The sequence below is a fragment of the Pezoporus flaviventris genome, unplaced genomic scaffold (assembly GCF_033815535.1).
Source record: "Pezoporus flaviventris isolate CSIRO_AGI_PZ_B2104156 unplaced genomic scaffold, CSIRO_AGI_Pfla_v1 ptg000029l, whole genome shotgun sequence".
Classification (NCBI taxonomy): Eukaryota; Metazoa; Chordata; class Aves; order Psittaciformes; family Psittacidae; genus Pezoporus; species Pezoporus flaviventris.
In genome coordinates this window covers 17,350,287-17,377,363 of record NW_026892577.1, presented here as the reverse complement: position 1 = coordinate 17,377,363, position 27,077 = coordinate 17,350,287, and the positions used below count along the sequence as shown (strand labels likewise).

At 47.5% G+C, this 27,077-nt stretch overlaps 1 long non-coding RNA gene across 1 annotated transcript; it reads right to left on the bottom strand.

The window, feature by feature from the left end:
• Window positions 1-5,706: 5,706 nt before the first annotated feature.
• Window positions 5,707-23,681, bottom strand: LOC133272457 (uncharacterized). Its single transcript, XR_009744427.1, has 4 exons — window positions 23,322-23,681; window positions 20,158-20,510; window positions 19,887-19,986; window positions 5,707-8,613 (listed from the first exon to the last, which is right to left on the bottom strand). It is a non-coding gene; the product is annotated as an uncharacterized LOC133272457 (long non-coding RNA).
• Between the last annotated feature and the right edge of the window lie 3,396 nt (window positions 23,682-27,077).

Sequence of the window (27,077 nt, the reverse complement as noted above, 5' to 3'; positions counted from 1 at the left end):
ATATTGAAAGAATATTTAATTCCCAAAGTGGGGCTGATTAAAAGTCATTTTCCCTGACTCACTCTCAGTGCTGACTGTTGCAGCTTCAATTGGCTGCTTACTTTTCAACTTTTCTTATTTCTTTTACTTAGCCTGCAAATAGTCTGAACTTGAGTGAATTTCAAAAAGCAGAGCAATAGGAACTCTTTATTTTCCTTCCTGCTGTCATTCCAATAGTTCTCTGAAGCTAGAAAAGCTCTTCAAATTATAAAGAAGGGAAGAGCAAAATTAAACTCTAGACTGCACATTTCACTTGGTGGTTAAAAGAGAAAAATGGGGAAAAGAAAGAGGAAAATTGGCATTCTTTGGATGCAAAAGCTTGTGTGCATGTATGTACATCAGTACAGAAAGTGTGTACATGGATAAAAGAAAGATTGCAGCTAGGAATCGATGTACATTACCAGCGATGGTTTAAATACCATCTTTTAACTTCTTTAATCTGCTTAAAAACCTCTGTGGCTAAATCAGTATAACCCCCCTCAGACTGTGAGTGCAGTTATACTGGTATATGTATACCTAATACCTGTGTAGCTTAATTTCATGCCTACAAGAGAATAAAGTTAAACTGGTAAAAAGCCTATTTATATCCATGTAAATGCTGGAGGGAAATGTACTGTGTTTACCCTGCTGCTACAGTTTAAATTTCTTGTACAGATGAAATCGAAACGGGAATCCTGCCCAGCCACTGTTTCTCTCCCATCCCTTCTGTATCTCTTCTGCCCCCATGCTTGTGTTAGCCTTTCCTCCTCTCTAGACATCTCCCACACTCACACCTGTGGAATGACCTCATCTTGGAGTCCACGTCCACATCCACATCTCTCACCAAGGGAAAGTCCCATCCCCCTGGAGAGCCCAGTGAAGATGAACAAGTCCTGAGCCTGACCTCCAGCTCTGCAGTGCCAAGCAAGGGCGAGGGAAGAATGGTGCACACCTGGGAGGAGGGATAGAGCTTGTTTTCCTCCCAGCTAAAAAATTCAGCTTTTCCTGCTTGCCTGCTTTAAAATCAGTAATAAGCCTGGATTTTGTGGGGGAGGAAGAAAAGGTATTACATTTTAGCAAAGAGAAGAATGGGTGTTTGTGAGATATTTACTGCGTGGGTCAGAAGAACCACAGGGGCTGAAACTGCAGGTGATTCCCCACTCTGGGGAATGTGTAATCCTCCATATAAAGCAGGACCCCTGGCTCATTCCCTTCCTCCACTTGTCCCTCCTGGCTATTCAACTTACAAGCTTTTGAAGGCAGAGACTATCTGTACAGGTCTAACGCAAATTCTGGGAGGTTTTCATTTGACTCTTTACAGCTATCTGGGGGGCAAAAAGGAAACTCTGCTTTAAGAACACACAACATAGGTCAGAGACATAGCAGCTCGACTAAAGGAAAAAGAGATTAAAAGGCTTTGCCAAAGTCATTCCATTAGGGACTGACATAATTGAAGCATCCCCCCTGCCATATCCTCATGTGACAGTCATGGAGAGATAAAAAATAACCTGCTACAATGACAGAAGCAAACGAACCTCTTTCCATACAGAAGACTCTACAGCCTTTAATGACTTACGTTGGATGTGAAAGGCATCTAACTCTCTGACTGTCTCCTCACAAATATAAATCCATTCATGCCTCAGATCTGGGCTTGTGAGCTGCTGACTAAAACCAGACCAGAACCTTTCAGGCCAAAACAATCACTGCAGCAACTCTACTGACTTTAGAGCTGTTAAACTGCAGAAGGATTGGACTGGCTGCTTTTAATTGTAGTCACAAACCCAACTGCAGCCTGATGAGCAGAAAATAAGATGCTATCAGAACCATGCACTCCTCTACCTTGCAGAAGAGAAAACATGCAGGAGCCAAGAGCCTTAGCTGGACTGATCCCAAGGCCATACTGTTTGGAGGACTGGGAATCTGGAACAGCCCAGATGTCTGTGCTCTGTTTGCACCAGCATCAGGTCTAAAGAACTGTGACATCCAGGATCAGTTCAGCATCAGGTGATCTGCTCATTAATTTCATCTATAAATCATGTTCCTGCTTTTAAAATGGCAAGGACAATAAAACACAAAGTAAAAGGTATGAAAGACACACAGACACATACAGTGAGGGAAAATGTTTGCAAAGACAATGTTCTAAGTATAAAATAAATTTACAAAACTATACAGAGGGCATGTAACAGTCTTCTCATGAGAGTCGTCAAAGAAGAGATCATCTGTACTGCCATACAAACTTCAGGAGCTTAGGAACTTTAGTAGAGGCTGGCAAAATGTAGTAAAGGACCACCTAAATCATCACCAAAATACAGTCACTTTGCGGAGGAATTCAGCATCTTACTCACCAGTAGCACTCAGCAGTTAAGGTTCCTCTTTAAATCCCCAGCACTTAAGCATGTGCTGAAATCCTAGCACATGCTTAAATCCTTCAATATTTATGAATGGTTGAGTCCCTGACTAATGAAACAAAAAAGATAATTTATGAATGTTCGGTCCTTCTTAGGAAGATTGGAGTTAAATATGCAGATCTACTACTAGCGTCTTTCAATGTTTAAATGCAAAAGAAACCAAGTGCTAAGAATTGGTATACCTGTTGTCTCCATGTTAGGATTTGCAAAAGCTTTATAGGTATGAAAAATGAAGCTGAATCTGATGAACAAAATAACAAAATTCTCATTATAATTGACAGGAACATACACATAAATGCTTATCTATCTGTGTATCTGGAATACACAGTACCTGGTATATAAAAATTTTATTGCCAAATTGAATACTAAATAGTAAGTTAAGCTGACAGAAACATAAAGATCAGCATTAGATGGCAACCAAAGGAAGGGAGAATTTCAGCAGGAAATTGCTCACTACCCCATTGTAGTTTTAGGGGAATTTGAGGGATACATGGGAATCACTGGGGCATTTTGACAGTGTGGCTATATAAATCCTGGGGGCATTTGGGTCCTGATGAAGGACGTGGCCCTTTTATTTTCAAGGCAACATCCAAGCTGATCTCAGTTGTGAGTACTGAGCCCTTGGACATTTCTTTTGCTAAGAACTCAGCAGAGGAGAAAATGGGTTTCTAGGTGGAGGTTTTGAGGAGAACAGGAGAGAGGTTGACAGGCTGTTCTAGGTGCTGTGCTGTGGTACTGCATTGTAGTGTAAGACTGGGACCAGAGGAAAGGAGCATAAGGCAGGAATCAACCACGAGGAGCAGAAAGGCTGCAGAAGGCCTCCTCCGTGAAGGTCCAGTGTGGCTTTGTTGGGCAGAGCATCTTTCTGCCTCAGGGCCAGGGCTGCCCAACAAGGGCTGTATCAGGACATGTGGACATGGTGCAGTGGCTGCCCTCAGACGGCAGGGACTTAACCAAGACCCAGATGTCTGGGGACACAAGAGGGAAGAAGCTACATTAGGAGGCAGTTTGGAGAACATCTCCACAGCATTTGAACAGTTTGGCCGACACACAAGAGCCATCAGAGGACTACTGGCCTCACAGAGCATTCGAAGTGCCAGCTGACTGGGGGCTCACTTCCCCAGGCTTTTCACTCCCCTTTAGGTTTCTTGGAGTGTGTCTCTCTCCGGAGGCCCCCCTCCTACCCCAGCAGACACACAGCCCGGGGCAGCCCTCACAGTCCCTGCCAGTGGCGCTTCTCTTGCCAGCTGGCCAGGGCAGCCGATGGGCAGAGGCAGCTGACTTGCTCCTGAGATGCAACGGTCGACAGGCATCACCATCATAGACACCAAGGGATGCCCTACCTGGTGTCCCCCATGGCCAGGACGGGTGGGAAGCCACTGCCCTGTTGGTTGGAGCTACCCAGCAGCAGGAAGAAACTCTGCAGATGGCAGAGGGCAACAGATTGCAAGCAAACACAAGCTCCATTTGATAGTTCTAAGAGCCAGATTATTCTAAATCAGATTATGGATAAAGTACTGATTGCACTCACCTGAAAAGTTGGTCCTACTTGTGAAGATAATGCAGTGTTTTAGTCTGCCTCCAAATCCTGGTCAATCTGGTTCTTCCATGGACAGAAATGCTTCTTCATAAACTTTGCCTGAAAATGAAGCCATCAGCTGTGTTGTTCTGCATGGGTCCCACAAGTTTGGAGTGTAACACGATGGTTTCGCTCAGGAGCCTTGACTGGTACTGCCCATCCCTGCTGGGTTTCCTATGGATCCCTGCCCTTAGGTGCCTGTAGTGCAGTGCTCCTGCATCTCCAAACGGAAATACACACCTCTGTTTAAGGAGCCTAGATACAAAACCTTTCCTGTCTCAGACAGGGAGGATTAAGTCCCATGAGCCTGATGTCAGGTCTGTCCCAATCAAAATACTGAAATCAGCCAGGGAACTTGTATTGTCTCTTGATACAAATTTTGGATCTTCTTAGATTGGGTGGAAATCACTCATGGGAAAGAACAGTACCTTATTCAAAGGCATGGCGAGAGCTGCTGTAGGAGCCCCCGCATGAGGGGTACAGAGATCTGCAACATGAGCAATGCAAGGCCCAGGCCTTCTATGCTTTCAACATAAGCTGCTAAAAATGGGCCCTTCTTTCAGCCCAGAGGCCAGGAATTGAAAAAGGAAAAATCCCATCTCCCTGTGCCTGTGCTGCCACCTCCCTCTTTCTCCTCTGCTTGTGACAGACAGCTCAGGCTGGGAAGACACGGTGCCGAGGTGAGAGAGAGTGTGTGTGTGTGTGTACGCGCACGCCTCTTGGTGCGATTCCTCCTTCCTTGCCAAAACATCTCCTGCTGTTTATTTATTTATTTCTCCCTGATAACGGAGGGGATCGCGTTTCCGGAAGAGTGCCAGCAGATGATACGAGCCCAGGACTGATACTGCCAGCAAACCCATGCCAGCCCTTTCTGCCGGAAAAATTTCATTTTTTCCAGAAGGAAGCCATGAGTGTGAAGCAGAATCCAAATCCGATTTCTCGGCATTTTTTGTTATCACTCAGCAGCCCACCAGGTGGGGCAATGGAGGGAGCTCACTCAGCTGCAACTCAGCGCCTTAATCCAATTTACAGCTTCTCTTGGAGAGATAATTACAGTCCTGAAACCAGTTAGCACTGTACAAAGAGGCTCTCGAATCAAAGCCCCGATCCTGTCTTTCAAATATTTACTCAGAGTGTCAGGGATGCTTTAGAGAGGGAGGGGGGCACTTGAGCTAAGCTATTGTGAATGCAGAAGTGTGTACAAAATGCCCCACCCTGCACACATGCGCCTCACTCGCACACTCACACAGGTTTCCTGAAGCCCCATAGAGATTGACAGTGTGGGACTGTCACCCCCTTGTTCTCCAGCTCTGGACAGTCAGGCAGTGAGAATGTGGTTAACTCTTTCCCTGGTCATCACCACACCCCTCTCCCATTAAAGCCACTCCTGCAGCCACCCCAAGGTAGCCAAACCTGTTCAGATTCCCCCAGTGATCAGTGATAGCACTTGATTTAATACTAAGGCACAACCTCTCTTTGCAAAGACACCATAGGTTATAACATCTCACACACCAAGTGTGCCACACCTGCAGTTGCTTGCATTTCACAGCAGCTGGGCCTGCTGCACACCCCCTTTTCCCTCCACTTGGCCCTCACACAACTGGCCAGACAAGTCTAAGCTTCAAAAGAGGAGGTGTCTGAGGCACTGTGTAGCAGGGCAAAAGTCATGCAGGAGCAGCTATGCTCTACGCAGACATCCAAACCCCATCCTTTTCAGCATCCCAGCTTTCCCACATTGCAAGACCCATGCCTCTCCTGTCACCATCACAGCACTGCCTTGTGCACCTAGAAAGAAAACATTTGAGGAGCTCACTAGTGGTAAAGTCTGTGTGGCAGACACCTTTGCGATTTCCTGTTGTATTTCCACAGTGATGTGTGGGAAAGGCGACAAGCAGCCAGGTGATACTTAGTGATGGACATACTGGACTCAATACGAAAATTATCAAGGATGAAGCTTGAGGATTCTGTGGGTTTCCTTAAGCCACATTAAGTAACTTGTAAACTGTAAATTAACCTCGTATGACTTAAAGATCTTGATCTTCATCACTCTGATGTAATTTGGGAAGATCTTCTTTGCAGGTGATTTTTAGTCTGCCTTGCATATCCCAGAGATATCCTTAGGATTTAAGCATAAAAAACGAAGAAAATAGACAAAATACAAATTTTTGGTGTAGGAATGGCAGCTGGTGTAGGAGCAATTGCAGATCAAAACATACAGAATGTAAGTAATCCACAGGGAAGTATGTAACTCCTCTCCCAAAGCCTGGCTAATAGCAGAGGCCAAGTTGTTACCACCAGCTAAACAGATGGAAGCCCTGTTCTGGGAACTCCTCCTCTAGATGTGGGTCTGAAAAGTCTCTGAGGAAAGAATCAGCCAGTATCACTGCAACTGCATCTGCCATGGAACACCAACTCAGACCGAGAGGGACTTTTCTTCCCTTCCACATGCTGAACTGAAGGAGTCAGGCTAGCTCCCTGGCAAAACATCTCCTTCCAACAGGAAGGCCAGGGCAGGTCTGCAGTGACAGAGCTTTCCCTGCGAAAAAATAACCTTTTGTTGCTCTTGTTCAAACATTCAGTCACAAGCAGAAAGTGTACTTGGTTGGGATCCAGGTTCAAGCCCTCACTCTTCTTTCCTCTGTGTCCTTGGCCAAGTCCCTCCACTCAGCATCAACAATTGACAGCAGGCACTGTCTCTCACTGGGTGTGCCTGTGCTGGCAGGTACAGTCAGAGCTGAGCTCTGAAGCATGGCGGTACACAGGAGAGGTCAGAGTTGGCTGGATGCAAAAGGCATGGCTTATTCGTTCATACATAGCCCTGGAGGAATGTGCCTAGACATAGAAAGCTGGCACTGAGTGCATTTTTCTCCTTTTGGACCTCTGGCTCAGCTCTTCTGCAGGGCAGACATGCCCCATATGAGTTTCTCTCTGAAAGGACTAAATGATGGATGTTACTTTGACTGGAGCCTTACAGCTATTTCCTGGAGTCTGGGGTCGATCACATGGAAGTTTGTCTTCACTCTAGCAGGAAAGGGAGTGGCAGAAACCAGATTTCAAAAATAGAGATACTCCATTTGGAAAGTCTTTGGTCTCTGAAGCATTTGTAGAAACACCTCTTTCTAGTAATTCAACCCCATTGTAAGCCTTAAAGTGCGTATCTGCTGTGTACTGGATACTCACACACAGGACAAATTTACAAACTCCCCAGCTATCCTGGCAGGTCCTCACTCTGGCAGTAGTTGCAATGTGAGGGCCATAAATATATTCCATGAGAGCAGCTGCTTATATTTCCTACCAGTGTATTAGCATCTAATCCTCTTAGCTTCTTCATTCCTTTTGCATAATATTATTGTCCAGTAATATGAAACATAGAAGGTTTATTTTGAACCATGCTGTCCCTCCTTTGATTCAGGTTGTCTGAATCAATGCTCTAGCTCTGGCACTTGGCTTTTCCATTGACTGCTCCTGTGGCATTTTTGACCCACCAGGAATGTGGCTAAAGGGCAGCTGGAGCTTTCCTTCCTAGTGAACCTAGGGCAAAGTGTGGTTCATCTGAATCACTGCCTACCACTCACGGGGATGCCACCCCTTGTGCATGTGACATTCACTTGGTTTTCATACCACATCTCCATCAGAACCTGTCATCCTCCAAGAGTATAACAGGGATATCTTTCACACTGCCTGTGTAAACACCTGTATTTTCACCTGCCTTTCTAATGTAGCCAATCTCTAATGTGGGATACAAGAACCCCATTAGCAGGTTACTGTATGGTTCCCTGGGAGGTCTATGAGAAATTAAGTATATTGGTTTCAGCAGTCAACAGCTGAAATCCATGGATTTCTTCCCATGCATCCATCTGGCACCTGGGGCATAACGTCTAACTGTGAGCAGTGGAGAGACCTAGACACACAAAATCACCATGCTGATTATGCCAAGGTTAGAGAAGCACTTGCAGCAACTAAAAACACTGGACCAATGCTGACCCAAAGGGGAAAGCAAGGCATTAGCACTCTGCTTCTCAGCAATTCACAGGCTCCAGAATGCATGGCTGTACCCACTTTCCCTATCACAACACAAACTGCACCGCAAACTAGATTGCATTAGGAAAGCCCAGGAGACCTTCCAGTCCTACATTATATCATGTCTTCAGAACAAATATGACCAATGACACCTTCTCCTCTGGAAGACAGACTATGGGCTCTTCACCTCTGAGACATTTTCCAATAGATAGACAAAATCCATAGCCATTAAAGGAGTGCTGGTAAAGTCATTAGTATTAAATTGAATTACTATGCTTGGGCTTGAGGGTGTTTTATTGTTGGGTTTGATTTTTATATTGTTGGCTGTTTCACTGAAGAAGCTAGGATATAAGAGGGGCAGGAAACCTTTTAGGTGAAGGAGCATGTATCCAGTGGCAGCAGATCAGGAGGCTGGCTTTAATGATGACATTTTACAAATAACTGCATCTTTTAAAGAGTTTCCTACACTAAGCCAAATCCTGGAGGCCTTGCTTACCTCAGAATGTCATGATTAGGCCTGAAGTCTTTTATCAATGTTGTATGCCTGGATCCAGGGAGGAGTTCCACCTTTGCTGGAACTGCACGACCCTTAAAAAGCACAGGAAATACAGAACTTCAAAGGGCACTGAATGGCTCCAATCTGTAACATCTCAAAAGCTGTGGTTTATGCAGCCTCAAACCAGGTATCTACTGTTGGTTTGTTTGTTTTTTCTTTTTCTGAAACTCACCTTGTGTTTCTGTTCTCGCTTTGTCTAGACTCACAAAGCAGCAGCATATATAGATGGGAGAAAAGTAAGATGCCTATGTGGAGTACAGTGCTGAGGATCCCCTGTGCCCAGCAACCAAATAAGAGTTGGGAGGAAAGGACATGACTCTCTCTCAAACCTCCTTTGGTTGGTGTAAACGGCAGCCTAAAGGCTGACGGGAATTTCCCCCCTTCTCTCATTGTGGTCTGAATTGGCAATATTTCATTGAGGATGATGGAGCTGAGTAAAACAGCACTGCAGCCAGAGCAGCTGCCAAGAGGCCATCAGGCAAGACTTTGTCAAGACACATGGAGCTGGGCTGGGACCCAGCAGGTCCCTGTGGGGTCCTGACCCCTTCCACCAGGTCCAAGGCTCTTCTCCTCTCTCTGGCAGCAACACAGCCCCCTCCCCCAAGGCGTGCTGCTGCCGCTGAGCTGTGCGGCTGGAGGGGATGGCACATTGAAGCAATTTGCCAGGCTGCATGACAATTACTAACACAGATGCTCCTGTGTCAATATGGGCTCTTCTCTCTGTTCTGGTTACAGCAATGGGTGTGCCTGGCGGGGACTTCTCTCAGCACAGGCCAGTAGGATTATGGGGTTGGGAAGGGGCCATGTCTGCCTGGGCTTGCAGGGCCTCAGAGGCTGTCCCTGCTCCCTGTACTCCTTCTAGCCTGTTTGTCAGGGTCTCCAGCTGCCTGTCACCACCACACATTTCCCTCTGTGTCCTCCCTACACAAATACTGTGGCTTTGTCTCTGCAGCATCCCTGCCTTCCTGCCAGTTTGGTGGCTAGGGATAAGGGAAATGGGCAGTGTCCAACTCCTCCCGCCAAAGGCTCTGAATCTCTTACGTCCCCTCCTCCTTTCAGTTTCTTCTACTCTCACCCTGCTGCAATTGTGTCACTTTTAAAAGAGATATCAGTTATTGCACAAGTGCCAACACATTACACTCTCTACAGACACAAGAGAGGTGAGATGCAGCAGTTTTCACAAGGGTCAGGACAGGCATAAGGAACTACAGACAAATCCCTTTGCCCTCTGAGCAGTTCTAGGATCCATCTTCCCCTGTCGCTTTTGGACCAGCATCAAGGTCTAGATGGTTTTGCCTGCCAAAGCCTGAAATGTAGGGAAAATGTTCACATCCAGTAATTCAAATGTCAGCAGACCCCATCCAAATAGAGAAACGTCATCAAGTTGATATAAGGACCTCAACTAGATGCTGTTAATGGTACACACTGCCATTGCCCTGCACATGATGGTGCTGTCCTTCTGAGTGTCTTGGGAGACTCCAAAATCCCAGGAGATACGGTACAGTGATTGATCAGGTCTGCACGAACATAAGAGTCTTCCCTCTGGCTGCAGCTTTAGCACAAGGTGGAAAGATGAGCAGTCTTGGGCTATTTGTTGCCGAGAGCTGCCTGACCTTGCCCCTGCAGAGATGGCCTAGAGGGGCTGTGTCCAGTCATGCCAAGCCTATGCCTCATGGCTGCGCACTCACCAGCGCCTGTCCCAAACTGAGACATGGCACTCACTGCTGAAGGCTTAGTTAGAAAGCACTCTGCCGTACTTCTGCCAGACAGTACATCTTGAGATGATTTGAGATACTACCGCTTTCAGCTGCTCTTCTTTGTTAGCTACTTCTCGTCCCCTGTTTCCATCACAGGAGCACATCCTGCTTCCCACAGGCTGGAGCAGCTGAGGCACAGCCACGTGTTGCCCTCTGCCAACTCAGCAATGGCAGATGGGTCTCCGGGAGGGGGCCAGCAGGGCCAGTAAGCTGGGAGGAGATCACGTCTCTGACAGACTTCATTGCTCACCAAAGCAGTTTGGTAGCACACTACATAACACCAGGCTTTTCTGTTGCCCTGTAGTGATGGCTACTGTTGGCTTAACTCCAGGACAAAACCATCTCAGGATGTATCCTTGGTGCCTTCTGTCCTCTGAGGAGGCCAGCAAATAGGTCTGCAGCTCCTGCCAGACCTGCACCAAACCAGCTTTCTTCTGCTCCTCCTCTGCCAAAAAAGCTGTACTGTTCCTTTAAATGTGGTGCATGTAAAAAAAAAAAAATAATAAACTGACAAGCTCCCTCACTCTCAAAAGAGTGAGAAATTTTCATTGATTGATTTCTTCATGGCTTCTTAAACAGATAATTAATTCACCGTGAACCTGCGGACACACCGTCGTGAGTCGTTAATATTGTAAATTCACATATACTTCAATAATCGCCTGACCCCCCCGTCACCCCGAAAAACAGATAGCTGTGCAGCAAGGAGGAGGGGAATGGGGGGGAATCGATTTTCGAAGACATGAAGGGATCACCCAGCAAAGGGAAGCTATTGATTCTCTTTTATAAGACACCGCTATAATATTTATTCTTTTGTAAACAGAATTAACCTAGCATCATGGGTCATTCCTATCGAACAACTTTCCTCACATGTGCACAGCAATGTTGATTGTACCAGATGAGGTAGAAACATCCAAACTGCACCACCCACCCTGGCCCACACCTCAACATCTGCCCAGCTCATGCTGGCCATGTCTCAGTGCCATGGCACAAATGCAGCTGGTGCCAGGCTGGCCGCAGCAGGGATGGAGATGGGATGCGCAGGTATGAACTGCCCAGGAAGTGGCCACGCTCTTCTAACCAAGTGTTGATGGTACCATGGTGGTCCTGGGTTGTTTTGTGTTGGGGAGGAGGTGACTGGGGGGCTGCTGCAGCACAGACAGGCGTGAGGACCCCATCACATTCAATTTCTTCTCTGACCACCCATGGCAGGGGATGCAACCAAAGGGTGTATGCAGGGTATCACACACTAGAGCCCTGAGGCTTGGTGGTCCCTTGCACAGGGACAGCACAGAGACAAGAAGCAACAGGGCTGCCTGTTGCTGAGGCACAAAGCTGTTGCTTCTGGGAGGGACAACTGCATTTCACCCACATTAAAGTTCAACCCAAAAGGAAATAAGTACCTAAACGTGAAAAGTGACAAGCAAAAGCCAAGGGGTGGATTCCAGATCAAGCATCCCAATGAAAAGCCAACAAGATGTGACCTAGTCCAGGAAGGATCTGTAAATCCTGGCTGGAGCTGTCTTCCTTGTGTGTAGCTGCATCACCCTTCTCCATAACAGACCAGTCACACGTTCAAGTCTCTCAAAGATGCATCTGTGTGGGACATCACAATGTGTCTTGCATAGAAGTATATGCAAATCCTTGCCTTAGATACAGACACATGTGAGGTCTGAAAAGCCTGGGGGATGTAACCCTGAAACCCCTGGCTGCCCATCAACTCCTGAATCGCCCACCAAGTACCACCACGCAGTCCAAAGCAAAACCAGAAATCATAACAACACATGGTCTTCTTTTCATCTGCCTCACAGATGTGAAACCTTGTTTTCCAGCAAGGTCTTCCCAAGGACTTCTGTCAAGAGCCACCAACATGCCACAAGAGCTGTGACTCGGATTTTCAGAAAACTGAAAAAGAAAGATCATGCCTTCGTCACATTTCATGGGCTAAACCCAGAGCCCCTAGTGTAGAGAGGTGGTACGGGGATTTTAAGCTGAGGGATGGACCCTTAGCAAGGCAGCGGAGCCCAGTTCGGCGGCTGCCAGGAGGGGTCCGCTCGCTTTGCCTGGGCTGGCAGCGACAGGACGGCTCCGAAACGGCCCCTCCACCTGAGGTCCGGCCGTGCCAGGCAGCCGGCACTCCGGTTGCCTTCGCCTCGCCTTTCTCCCGTCCCAGCCTGCAGCCAGGGCAAGCAGGAGCGAGCGATAAACTATGTCAAAGCATTCGAAAGCAGAGGGGGAAGAGGCAGACGGGGGCCGGGCTGCAGCGGAGGGCCAGGCGCAGGCAGCGGAAGCCGTAATTAAAAGGGAGGCCGCGGGCAGGCAGGGCTCCATTCAGAGGGCTGACAAAGGGAGGGTCTGTGGAGCAGAACCGGGAGGCAGTGAAAGGAGGGGGCCCCGTGGCGCCCCTCGCCCGCCGGCACGGCACGGCACGGCAGAGCGGCCCGTTCGGCAGCGCCCGTCTGACCCGGCCGCTCAGGCTGCCATTCCCTGCACGTTAGCAGAGCCACGGCCTGCGAAGGGAGGGAGCACCAGGCCCCCCAGGTCACCTCCCAGCTGCCCGCCGGTAGACAAGCGCCTTTCCACTCCAGCAGTGCCCCTGAATGCACTAATTAGCCCCAAATCTTGGTGCTGGGGGAGGCCATGCCGGTCCTGTGACAGCCACGAGTGGCCTGGCCCTGAAGGGAGAGTCAACGAGGTCCTGGCTTCCCTGTGGCCGTGGGTGGGACGTGGTGGACGGAAGCCCTGTGCTGGGTATGGGGCCAGCCCTGTGGCACCCCTGTCTGTGAGGGCACCCCGTGGTGTGGGGGCTCAAAAAGGGGACTGCCTGGCCTTGTGTTTTCTGGGGGTCAGTGCTATGAAAGGATGGGGGGAGAAACGAACAAGAGGCCCAGAGCTTGTTGAAGGGCAGCCTGTACATCACAGTTAATGCGAGGCTCTTTCCAAAACAAAGGCTCTCTATGGCTTTCAACATATTTACACAACAGTGCACAGAAAGAGCAGCGAAGTGCCATCTAAAGGATTCCCTCCCCACCTCCACCCTCTTTGCCTTCCCTCACACAGCACATCTTCAGCACCCTCTCCTTCTCCTCAGACTTTTTTTTTTTGCTACAAATTCGTATTTTTCTCTCCTGACACATGCTTTACCTTTGAGGGACTTCCCAAGGCTTTGCTGTGAGGCATTCACAGGTGTGGTGCCCCATACGCTCCCAGTTGAGGACACTCAATGGAGAAGTTCATGAATACAGGAGTTCTAACACAGTGGGCACGTTAGGAAGATACTGCTGGTGAAGGGTCTAGCTAGGTCCACCCTAGTTCTAGCCAGTCTTCCCTGGACCTGAGCAACATTAGAATCAAATCTTAGCAGAGGTCACCCTGTTACATGTCCCTAAGTGAGTTCTGTATAAAGACAGGAGAGAAAACCATATGATTCAAGTAGGAATCCTCAGGTTAAGTCAGTGGCTGCCACAGGACCATATGGTCTTTTCCATCTAAAGACCAAGGCAGCCCCAGAGATGCACCATCCTTTGCTTGCCTAGCAAAGGGACAAAGAGAGGCGTAGGGAGCTATGTGAGAGCTCAGGGACAGCAGTGGGATCAGTGAAAGAGATGAGGAGAAAGGTGAGCATGCAGTGGTCTCACTAAGCTAACACCAGTTAAACTAGGTTGACACAGAGCCTTTTGTCCTGGTGCCAATGCGGAACAAACCACATCACCTGATTTAGCTGGCTGTGTTATCAAGCTGAAGGCTTCATCAGCTCCCAGACCCCCTGTTATGGTGCTCACAGTCCTCATAGCAGAGTGGTGCCCCTCACTCCAAAAACCTGCAGAAGTCAAAGCCCCTCACAGGCTCTGACATGGTGGGGGGTAAAAGCAGCATGGTATAGAGGAGTAAAGAGCAGGCAGCAAATCAGGGCCATGGATTAACCAACTCATCTTTGATGTTCGTTCCCTTCCATGTCTTCTCCATCCAGCTTCCAAGGTCTTCCAGCTAGGGCTCCTTTTTCACCTGTACACCCCATAGCCCCAGAGGCTCCCATTACACTCCAGGACCCTGATAATGACTGCAAACAGCCAGGAGAAAACTGAACAACTCCAGTGAGAGTGTAACTGCCTTCAAAGCTAGCAGTGCCAGCATGAAAGACTGTTTTCAGTATGAACAGCCTTTCCACCATCACATGCCTCACGCAGGTGCCCATCTTTTGCAAAGGCCCAGGGGACTGAAACAGCTCTGCAAGGCCTTAAGAGAAGGGAAATTGTTATCAGAGTCTCCTGTTGACTCCACAGCCCACCAAGGAGGCTGCTGGCTTCTGCAGGCCATCCCCCATCTGTTGGAATAGCAGGAAGTTTTGCGTTAGCAATAAAAAATACAAAAAGCTGGAGTCCAACTGGTGACTGAAGTCTGGTGTCAGGCTCCGCTGCAGAGATATCACAGCTGTGTACAGTGCCTGCTCTCAAAGAGGTGCTTATTAAACATTTGCCTTGGGTTTATTTTCCCCATTCGCTAAAACCAAACATTCACAAGATTCTATAAGGGAAGGCTGCAAATCAGAAGTTTGATTTCAAAAACCAAATCCTACCAGCCATCTGACTCATTTCTTCTTTCTTTGCTCTCTGCTTTTAGCCTTTAGAGAGGTTACTTTGAAAAGCTTACAGCCACATGGGCTACAAGTGGTATTTATTTTCTAATGAAGACCCCAAGTAGCCAATGCATTCTTTAGAGCTGGCAAAAGGGGTTCACATCACAGAACTACCTCAAGATACAGAAAGGACTGTTTTCTAAGCTGGATATTTTTCTGGAGTTCTTGCCTTTTTGCGCAGCTATCAAGATGCTTTCAGTAGCTGTAGATACCTTCCATGCATGAGCCAGATCAAGGCTTACGAGCTGGTCAACAAACTGGACTCCCAAAATACAGAACACACATGAATGCCAGGCTGTTTGGAGGAAAGCTCTCATTAGCAAGACTAAATCATCAGAGCTGTAGACATGATTCAGAAGTACCAACATCCAGATGTCAACAACACATCAGGTCTCCAATGGGAGTGGGACAGTTAGTAAGCTAGGTAGTACCCACAGCTTTGCATCATATAGGCCAAGAGCACATGAACTTCTTCCTAACTAAATACTATTCAGCTGCACCTGAAATAGTTTGAAGCAGATTCCCCACTGAGTCTGGGAAGTTCTGGCTGATTGCAAGCTCTCCACTGAGCCTTCACATTTCCCACTGCCACATTTCCCATCTTGGGAAGCCGTGGTCCCTAGGCATCGCTGCTTTGCTTGCACCCTATACACAAGCACTGCAGTGCAGCATCCACAGGAGCATGGCATCTCCTCCCTGCAGCTCTCCTTGTGACTGGGCCAGTCCTTGGCATGGTCAGCATCAAGCTGGTCTCCACCAGCAATCTGGGCACCCAGGGGAAAACTGGCCTCCCTGTGGAGCCATACTGTGAGGCACTGACACAGATCGATCCACAAGCTGCCCCTGATGTTCTCCACTTCTGATTGCTACATTTTTTGTGACAAATTGATAAACTGCATCTCCACTCAGTTAAAGATTTGATCTCGCTCTCTTAATCCGCTATCAATAAGATATTAATCGTGCACCCGACCCGTTCTGTTCTCCGTCTGCCTGCAAATCCAATAATCATTTCAGAATTCACAGCCGAGTGGGGCACTCCCTTCAAACAATTAATTTCAGGGGAGTCTCATTTATTTTCCCTGTAACCCTCTTCCACCCCACCCCTCCCCTGCTTGCCTGTCTGTCCCCTTCTCCCACCCCAATCTACACACTTGCCAGCTGAAACTCTTGCTCAGCAGAGACGGGAGGTGGGAGTGCGATTTACACTGGGAGCTGGAGAGGTCCTGGTGAGCTCCCTTCCATTTGCTGCTCCACACAGCCGATTAAGCCCCCCTTGCCCAGACCCCAGGGTTCTCTAAAGGTGGAGGCCAAATTCACCCCAAAAATAACACCTTGTCCTGCAGCCAACCACCCTACAAGGAAGTGGGGCACATCCTGGTCTGCATGGAAAGGCGGTGAGGTGACACACAACTCCCTGGCTGGGGCTGAGGCTCTGGGTGCCAACTGCGTGTTCACCCACCAGCAGGACATGTGTGAACCTCTAAACCTGGTGGGCTCAGCCTCTGAGTGTCCTTGTAGGGAAGTCACAGGGGAACTGCTTCCCAGGTCATGCCAATGTACCTGCCCCACAGACACTGCCCTTTCACCGTGGGTGTTGCTACCCATGTGAGAAACCCTGCTTGCTCACTGATCGATCCCACAGTGATGGGATTTAGGATACCCCTAAAATGAGATAAGTACTACATAGCTCCTCTACCGTCTCCCCTGGCCTTTGCTCTGCCAGTGGCTCCAGATTTCCACCCCTGGCCAGCCAGGGCAGGGTTTGCGCATGCCCAGAGCAGGGCAGGTAAAGGCTAGTTGGGTGAGAAGTGTGGGCCATGATGATAGATGAACTGCTGACAATAGAGCTTTATCCACATATGTCATTGACATCTTCTAGTAGCCCAGACTGCTCCCTATGCACTTTTTGCTTTGGAGTTCAGGGCTTTTAGCTTCTCCCAACAGTCCAAAGGAGAACTAAGCTTCTTGGACAGCTGTGCTCTCAGGCAAGGTCTCACTGCATCATTCTTTCCCCATCCAGCGTTTTCTGGCACTGCATCTCAAGTGCATCTCAACAGCCAGCCCATTTTAGATGAGGCTGGTAAGCAAATTTGTCTATGTAGTAATTTCTAGCCACAACATTCATATGAAGGCCACATACACAGAGTAGTTTGTGCCTCAAACTTTGCTACCAGAAGTGCTGAAGACCAAGCACAGAGCCCATGGGGAGGTAAAAGATTGCAGAGAGCACCATGGAACATGCAAAGTCCTTCATTATCCATGCAACAAATACTAAGGAAAAAGCCCAAATTAAAGTGTCCCTCACTGTTAAAGGACTCCCTACTGATGTGCTTTTTTTTGCTTTGTCCTCTGTTATCCTCCCTTTTTACCTCAAAACCCATAGGAGACAGAAGCGTTATGACCAGAGACAGGAAGGACTGGAAGAGCAGAGCTGTAGCTAGCAATAGCTGCTGTTGGCATCGGCAGGAATGCCAGAGGAAAGAGCGTCTCTGCTCCTGTGTGGGGACAAGAGCAGGGCTCTGACAAGCTCTTTAAGCTCCCCAGGCTCCAGAAAATGCTGCGCAAAGTGTTTTAGCAACAAAAGTCTTGAGAAGAACAAACACTCTAATCCCTTAATGAGCCGGCTGATCCCCCATCTTGGCTCTGGCTTCTGTAAAGAGCCACACGCTGCCCTCCTCCCCGGCCCCCCGGCCCCCTCTGGAGCAACCCGCCGCGGTCGCCTCAGAACCGATTCAAGGTGCTCTTCGGGATCCAATCCAATTACCCTGCGTCCTGCTGAGCGGCCCCACAGACCGACGGCTCTTTCAGGGCTGAGTCTTACGGCCTGTTAATCCTCCCCTCATTAAAAGACCTTGTTCCTCCTCCTCAGAGATGTAAAAAAAACCCAACCCACAAAAAAAAAACCCAACCCCACACTGGGAAAAGTTTATGCAAGAGAGCCCCAGAGTGGAGCACGAAAGCTGGACTGCAAGCCGTGGGCTCTCCCCACTCTCAGAGGTCACCTCTGTACAACTCGGGGGTGTCCCTGCCTCCTCCTGCCCCCAGACCTGGCTTGTGCATGAAGACAGGCAACTGGCCCTCATGCTGTTCTTGCACTGTGGCTTTATTGGCTTCTCTTTAATGGGCCTGTCATTAAGCCAGAAGGAAGCTGGGTGGGAGGGTTCCCATAAAACTAAGGCCTCACAGCTAATGAACGCAGCACCCGGGGGAAAGGACACAGGAGCGGCAGTTGTAGTTGGTCATGCAGGACTGAGCTGGCCTTCGCAAGGACAGGGTCCCTCCTCGCTGGGAGAGGAAATGTCAGAGCAGCCCCCTCTGCCATCCACCCCTCTGATCCCACACATGCGGGAGGGACTGAGGTCTCCAGCCCAGAGGGTGGCCATTCCCACACTCAGGAAGCTCTCCTCAACACTTAGCTGGAGGGATGAGCCAGAGATCAGTCAGCTGCAACCACCTCCTAACAAAGTGCAGTATTGCCTCCCTTGGGGTGATTTTGCTCCTTTCTCTTCTGCTTCCTTCTGTCCCAAAGATGCAGTCACAAACCCCAGAATTTTCCCTCCAGTTGCACATGTTATCTGAAGTCTGACCAGTAGCTGCTGCTGATGATGCCAGCCCACTGATAAGAGTATAATGAAGAGCAGGACCACCCCTCTTCTGAGGAAGATCCACATATGTACAAGCCAGGCCCTCCCTGCAGTCTTCAACTCACCCTATTACAAAGGGCAATCAGGAAATATGGTAATGCCGAGAAAGTACTTCATAGTCAGCATTTTCTAAAATAAATCATAGTTCTGATTGTCACTGTCTGGTAAGCTGGATTTACATCCCTGCAAGCACATCACAGAGCACAGTTTCAGTCCTAGGTCCCAGGAGTATTAAAAACATTCCTAAAGATGGAGACAAACCTGGGAAGTTTAGGTGGAAGAAAACAACAAAAACAGGGTTAGGTAGGATTGTAGGATAACAGCAGGGACTTCTTTTTAAGGATAAGGAGATGAAAATGAAGCATAATAAAATTAAGGGAGAAACCTCCTGACAGTGAAACTCATGAGAAATCTTCACTGTTTAAAGGTTTTGAAGATTGCGCTGAGGAGAAAGGCAACAGGGAATATTTCAGTGCCAGATGCTCCTGATGTTGTGGTACGACAGGTAGCATGGGGCTTGGGGAATCAGTTTTGTTCTTGGCCCTGATACCAGCTCACAGTACAGCCTCACCACAGACTAAATTCAACACACACTCAGGTGCTGCCACCATCCCTCCTACTGACTACATACAGAAGTCTCTTGCCAAATTTAAGCCCAACCAGTCAGGCTCTCAGTTAGAGGTAGCATAAGCATCATGGCTTCTGGGTCCAGGAGAATGATAATAATTCCCCCAAAGTCCTCTCAGAATTGAGGCAGTCCCAGCATTCACTTGAAAGCAACTACAGAAATGGTCAGCCTGCCTCTGAAGCTGCAAGTGATCCTGCCAGTTGGAGCATGTACAAAAAGGAGCCACGAGAATGAAGCAGCTCATTTTTGTGGGGCGAGTGGCTGGTCTCAATGAGTCAGGCTCTGGTCTGGCCATGCACTATCAGGAACATCTCTAACAACACACCTGTGACACTCTGATGCAACAGGTCTCAGGATTACATGTGACTGAGAAGGATTTCAGCGGTAACAGGAGGCACAATTAGGTCTTCCCAAAATTTTGTCATAGCAGGAAATTGGAGCATGGACTTACTGAGCATTCTCACAGTCAGTATCTGAATTTTCCTGTTCTAACATAGCAGGAAAACACAGTAAGCTGGAAATGACATTTTTCAGTGTGGTTTCATTTTGACTTTATTTTTCTGGGGGGAAGGATAGAAAAAAAAAAGTTTTTTTAAATTTCTTATGACTTCTTTTTTCCTTCCCCGGCAGAAAAATTCCTCACCAGTCTGTCATGGGCCCCAGGGAGGTGAACTGCATGATCTAATTGAGCATTATCTCAGTCTTCTCCAATTTCTCTCTTGTCACACAGTCTGCTTTTTGACCTATGCCAAGAGAAACAACGTTGGCATGAATCCTTTTTGGCTTTGACAGAGCCTGTTTCTGCTCAGCTCTCTTCCACAAATTCCTTCTAGTTATGCCATCTCATCCATTCACTTTGCACTTGCACATTTAACACCGTAATTACAACACGCAAGATTAGAAATCAGACTCACCTTTTCTCACCTAGTGCTGGTTGTTTCTTTGTACTGCCTTCAGCGGGACCAGTAAAACTCAGCTAGTCAGCTTCACTTTCTGTTAATGGTCAGGTTCATTTTTTATCCTCTTACTGAGCCCAGCCATCTGCAGAGAACTGCTTTGCTCAAGAGCTTGGTCTCTTTCTCTGTTGACTAGTCATCTGCCATTAGGTGATAAGTCCTCCCATGTTGTTTGGAATTACTTTCTAAATAATTTCTGTGAATGATTGAAAATATCTTGGTCAGCTCTGACTGGATGGAGTGGTCACACACTCCAGCGTTTTTCTTGTGGGCCTTCATATGCTTTTAAAATCATGTCTTGGGTGACAGTCCTGGAAGTTTTAGAACAAAATAATTTTCCATTAGCTCCCACTAGATTTTACTTGCAAGTGCCTTGTTTTGCAAGGACTCTGGCTAGTAAAGCTGCCTGCTAGAATACCATAAGGAAACACACACTGAAGAGAGAAATCCCAAGGAAATTTATTTAAGATTTTTGTTGGATAGCACATTAACAGAAAATGCTTTCTGTGTGATGATTGAAGTCATTACAGGCCAAGTTCAGCAGTGCTGCTGCAAATGCAGACCTAGTCCTTTGACACCACACAGAATGCTGTGAGCTCTGGACTTGAACCAGCAAAATATTTAAGCACATGAGCAGCTTAAGAAATGAAGTGCATGGTTAAATACCTAGCTACATTGGGGCCAAAACATTTGGCATCTTATAGGATTGCTCCATAAAAATGCTTTTCATTTTAAAAAAGGTCATGTTTTCATCACAAATATATTCAGAATTACCAACTTCCTTTTCAGATGGAACTTACCATGGTTATCTAACTTAATATCATGCCTTTAACTGTTCTCTCTGCAGGCAGTTATGTAGAGAAGGGCTCTTCTTCTATGTTGTCATGCAGTTAGTTACACCACAAAGCTCATTACTTGCTGAGGTGTCAGCCTGGGAAGGCCTGCCTCAGCAGGTTCCAGCAAAGAAGGGAGAGTGGTCTGAAGCACACAAATATGCAAAGACTCATAATCTACAAGGGGTATGTTCCAAAGCAGTGTTTGCAGCAGAACATCAAGGTGCTGGCCCAGATACCAGATACACATGCATAAGCCAGACTTTCTCTCTTTGTCAAGCAATTACCTGCAGTGTGGTTAGCACAGGAGACTGTGAGATAGAGATCAGAGCCCTCTGTGCTAACTATCAGCATGAACACAGAGTTACTGTCCCACAGACATTCTGTCGAAATAACAACAGCAAAGGTTGGAGGGGAAACAGCCTTAAGAACAGGCAGAGTGAAGAGCTTGCCCATCTCTCTCTGTCCAGAAGCAGTCACTGGGGTTCGTAATGGAGAAGGCTACAAGACAGCGGTACTTCCCACTTAAAATACCACCTCACAGGTTTAATGGAGCTGGCACATGGCCCACCACATTTTCATCTTCCCAATGGCACCTTCACCAGTCCATTCCTGCACCCAGACACTCAGGACACTGGAAGCCCATGGTGGCAGGGAGGTACACCAGTATTCCCCAGAAGTGATAAGTCAAGAGAAAGTCAAGTCAAGCTAGATGGCCTTTTACTGAATCCTCCTCTGGGGGCCATAAATAGCTCTTTCCTCGGTGACCCTCAGCCTCCCACAGCCCTTCCCCACCTCCTCCCCACCCCAGCACAGGCTGCTCCTTGCCCTCTACAGATCATTGTCTCCCTGCTAATTGCCCTGTCTCGGAGGAACAGCTCAGCAGCTTCAGGTGAGAGCCAGAGCTGTTAATAAGTAAATGATAAAAAAAAAGTTACAGAATGAACTTGTATCTTGCCAGGACTTGCCCTGCAATTTGGCAGCCACAACTGTCCTGTTGCAAAAGGGCTCAAGCTCTTTTTTCTCTCTTGAACCAAAACTCTCACAGTAACGTTAAGCAAAAATATGGGGCTCCAATACCTAAAAGTGTGCCTGTGTGTGTGCATGTGTGCAGGTGTTGCCAACTCAGAGGCTGCCCTGATAAGCCACACTGTATGTCCATGTCTGTGTTACTAAATAAAACAAAGCCTGAAAACAATGTGCCCCCAGATCATCTGTACTGTTTAACTGCAGGCACCCTGGCTGGGAAATGGTTCTGTCTTTTCAGTGCCTGGACGCAACATGTGCCACCAACCAGCTCTACTGGACAGCATGGAGAAAACCTCCAGCACCATGCCAGCTGTCTGGCACCCTTGCACACCATTGCAGGCTGCACCTCAGGGCCCTATCATGCTCTGGAGAGGATGTTTCTTGAGATGGAGTGGGGATGTGTGGCAGTTTACCATGATGGCTTCTCTCATCATGAGCCCAGTGCCATGTGGGAGCCTTGGTGCTGCAGAACCTGCAGTCACAGCCATCCACTACTGTCTTTAAGTGCTAAACCCACATTGAGCTCACAGGAAATCACCTCTCAAAATCAAACACAACACAAAAGACAGACAAAGCATTTGGACTGCTCCCTAGCCAGGAGCCCCATCCCAGAGGAAGAAACCTCTGATGTTGGACCTCAGAGCAGACTTGTTTCCATTTCCAGAGGGCCCGAATTTCCCCTGGAAACAGCCCCCTGTGCTCTCTGTGCCATCTGGCCTATAGGAGATGCTGTGGCTCCTGCCTCTCTCCTGTTGCTGTCCTTTCCCAGGAGGAGGTGCTGCAGGGTGGTGGCCACACTCCTCCGCTCCCCGCCTTTGTGAGCCTAACCCCATGGGGTCTCGTAATCCTTTGAAACCGAAGTTGTGTTGATGGATATATTTGCTGGGTGCCTCCCGTCTCTCCTGGGATCGGGCTGTCCTGTCTGGAGGTTCTGTGAGGGAGAGGGGTCTGGAGTTTAAGAGCGTTATTGTTACCGGAGGAAGGAATTTTTGGTCCTATAAATCAGAGGCAGGCAGCAGTAGGGCCAGCATACTTGGGCTGTGTGAACAAACTTCATTTCCTGGGAGACTGGCCTTCAATCACCCTCTGTCATACTCCACTGATCAGAGGTGGACATGAGAGGAGTTCATTAAGGTGGAAGAAAAATAATATAATAGGTCCTCCCCATGCATGCACTATTCCCGACCCCTGGGGGTGGCAAGACACCCCTTCCTTGTGCTGAGATCCAAAACACACATGCACACACACAGAGTCACTCACCCTGAATATGCTGGTATTCCTCTGCCTAAGCAAATTTCCTTCTAAAAATGGACACCTTGAACATAGCCCGAGGTTTTTTCTGGCTACTTTTCAGATGAACTCGGTCTGTTGACTCGCTTTGTAATTCTTGGCTGCACTCTGCTGGAGAAGAATCAGGCCCAGCACTTGGTGCAAAAGGAATCAACAGTTTTCTGACCAAAACAGAAAAGCTCAAAGCTCTCCTTGTTGATTTTGTTTCCTGGCTTTCTGAATGGACTTTTTCTTTCTTTTTTTATTAGGGGGATAATCTCTTCTGTTTCTCTTTACTGTCCTTCAGCACTACCAATTGTGAAAATTATTTGAATTAAGGAAAAGGGCAAGAATGACAAATAGGCAAAAATAAAAAAAAAACCCACAGTGAATGAGAAAAGAAACCAGTTTGAATAATGGATATGGAAAAAAAAATTCCAAAGGGGACAGTTGTTTACTTGTATTTTTGAGAACAAATCGTGAGCCAACTGTCTGCTGGAAACATGGGAAAAAATTCTAGTAAGTCCCAAGAAACTGAGATGGTGTCTGCTGTGGACTGCTCCAGTGGTGATACCAAGTGGAGTAAGAGCTCTTCAGACTTCTGAGCTCAGTTGTGCTGGTGACATCCATTTGCACGCATCACAAAAAGTGTAAATGAAAGAAAGACATAATTGGTTGTTTCAACCACTTTGAAAACACTTTACTTAGCAGTTATTATGCTTAGAAGATACAAATACAAAGCAGAGAGTTTGGGTCAGTATGGCTCAGGCAACTGATGGAAGATAAATTATGTTATTTTTGAGGTGCTGCCCGAGTCCAGCTTGAGACTGATGGACAACGGGTGCTCTCTTCCTCCTGCATGGGAAATAGAGGCACCCATGGTTTAGTGAGCTCCTTACAGGCAGTTTGACTTGATGCCTAGTTATGCTGCTGGCCTGAGCTCCTGGAGATATTTGTGGTTCTGACTGGGCAGACAAGGGAGCATAGGCACTGCCACCCCTGAGTCCAGCGTCTTCACTCTGCAATGTGGTTTAGAAGCACCAAATGCACCCAGAGGGAATCAAGAGAAGGATTTTGTCTGAACTAATTGTGACAACAGGCAACCCTGGAGCCTAGAGAGTGCACTGTGGAGAAGGAGCCTTTGCTCACAACCTTGACTTCACATGGCAGCACCTCACTTTGCTTACCTTTGCACAGTTCTGCTGTTGGCATTTGTGCACATTCCAGTGGTGGTGGCCGTCTGCAGCATTAGCATTTCTTCAGCCTCTGCTGGAAAGGGAAAGCCCAGAGATCCACATCTTCCGTCAAGAAAGCAGGTTGTATTATAGGGGCTGAGGGATACACCGATTCAGTGCATCCTCTGTGGAGATCATAGAATCATAGAGTCATAGAATAGTTAGGGTTGGAAATTCCTTTCCTTATGATCTCCTTTGAGAGACATTGTCTCCAAGGAAGGCAGCAAGGTCCATCCACAGTAGATGAGCTATCCTAACCAGCATGTGGCTGCTACTGGTTTGAAAAGCAGATCTTATATTGGGGGGTATAAAATGAGTTGTATCTGCTTAATGTCAAGAGGCTGAAGCTCGATGGTGAGGCAGAGCAGAATAGTATTTAATCATCCTAGAAAATGTTGGAGGATATTCTCAGAAGGTTTCTTGTAGGAACACTTACTGCATAGAAAACATAGAACTGTCTGGTACCATCATCTTCTCTAGAGAACTAGATCACACATTTCCGTGGCACTTGATGAATAGTCGGTGAAGGATTTCACAGGCCTTCCAGATGGAAGAGGTTGTTGGAAAACAGGACTATGGGGTAACTTTTCCACCCTGGTTGTTCATCACCAGACAGGCTGTTTGCAAATTCACCGTTTTATTTACTGTGTGAAATCTTTCTGGATGGATATTTTACACTAGTATCTAAAAGGACAGCTGTGCTGTTGTTAATGGATATACATCTCTGTTGGTTTTCATGCTGTTTAGCATATTTGCATTAAGGAAAAGTTCACTGGGTTTGTTGAGAAGTGCCAGAGAACAAGGATGAATTAACTCCAAGCTCTGCTGGACTGGAAAGCAAAGGGAAACAAAAACTGAGCTAAAAAGCTAAGGCCATCGCTGCAGCAGGGAGAGGACAGCAGCATGTAATACTGGTAATGTACTGAGGCACACTGGCTGGGGTGAAGGGACTATGGCTGGAGGAGATAGCCAAGGGTGCTGTCAGAAGGAAGAAGGTATAAGACTAAGGCATACCCTATACCCAAACACAGCTATATCCCCCAGCCCACTCCCACTACATCAGAGCTCCGTTTGGGTCATTAGTGCTTGTTTTAATTTATTTAGCCAATTTTATTGCTGGAAACACATGGTGATTTACAACCTTTCCTGAGTGCACAGATTAATAAGCCTTCTCCTCACTTCCCCCAGAGACAATTAACACATAGCCATGATGGGAAATGACTATGAGGAACATGCAGGCAATATGCTGAGAGTGCTAGCCATCAGTCTGAATCCCGCCTACAGACAAGGTCACTTGAAAGCCACCACAATGCTCCACCTGGAGAGAAGTGCCACCCCCATCACTGGGCAGAGCACACAACAAAATGGACTGAGCAGCTCTAGGAGCACAACTGGCTGCGGGGTGCAGTCTGAATGCAGAGTCCTCAGGGAACTGGCATCCATGGGACACAAAGACAGAGAGACCCCAGCCTCCCTCCTGCCTGCTATGCCATTGATTTTGTGTGTACCCATGAAGACCCTTCTGCCTACTTAGACTGGCTTCTTACTTCCAATCTGAACTGTTCTGTGACTCTGAGATAAAAGAGGACATGAAGTTGTAACTTAGTGTGAGGAAGAGTTGCAGCCACTGTCCTGAAGACTACAGACTTGACTGCCGGCTTCAGAAGGCTTTAGAATTAAAGATGAAACACAACCAGTGAGAGATTGGGGAAATAAGATAATAATCTGGTTATCTTCCTCTTTTGGGTTTATCTATTGTTTTCTTTTCCCAAACTGTCTCTGTTTTCCCCTTCCCTTCTTTTGTTTTTGGGCAGTAGCTTCTGCAATACCAGTCAATGCAAGGAGTGAACTGGGCCCTCGGGTCTGGCCAGGGAAGGGCTGGCTGTGTGCTGTGGGTTTGTACAGTGCTGGGGGTACCACACTGCCACTGGGGATTGTAGGTCCTGCCAGTGTACAAGCACTGGAGATGGACAAACCAGGTGCACATTATGAGGAGGTAAATACCTGTGTGTGCAGGGAAGGGACGTGGCCATCAAATCAAAACCTAGGCTTCAGCACACATTCCAGGAATGGCAGAAATTATTCTGTGTGCCTGTGACACTTGGTCCACCATCCCTCTCACACTTCCAGGCAGCTCCCTCCCTGAAAGCACCCTTAAAGCCTTGGGTTTTGAACCAAGCACCAAGTATTCCAACTCACTCTTCCAAAATCTAAGGGAAGAGATTTGGCAAAAATGTACTAATGATTTTCTCACATTTCAACCTGTTTGGGTTTTTTTTTTAGCTTACTGAAACTTTTTTCCTCTGGTTCTGAGAATTAGAAAATAATTTTGTTCTTCAAAACAGAAAAAGAGTCAGATTTTGAGAGAGAAAATTGGAGAAAATTTTATAGCAAATTTTAGCGAACCCATGATCATTTTTATCTCCGCAAGTATTTTTAAAATAATTCATGCCAGGTGTGTTCTGATGAAGGTGAACATGGTAAACCCCCCTTTACAAGCAGTAAAACTGAG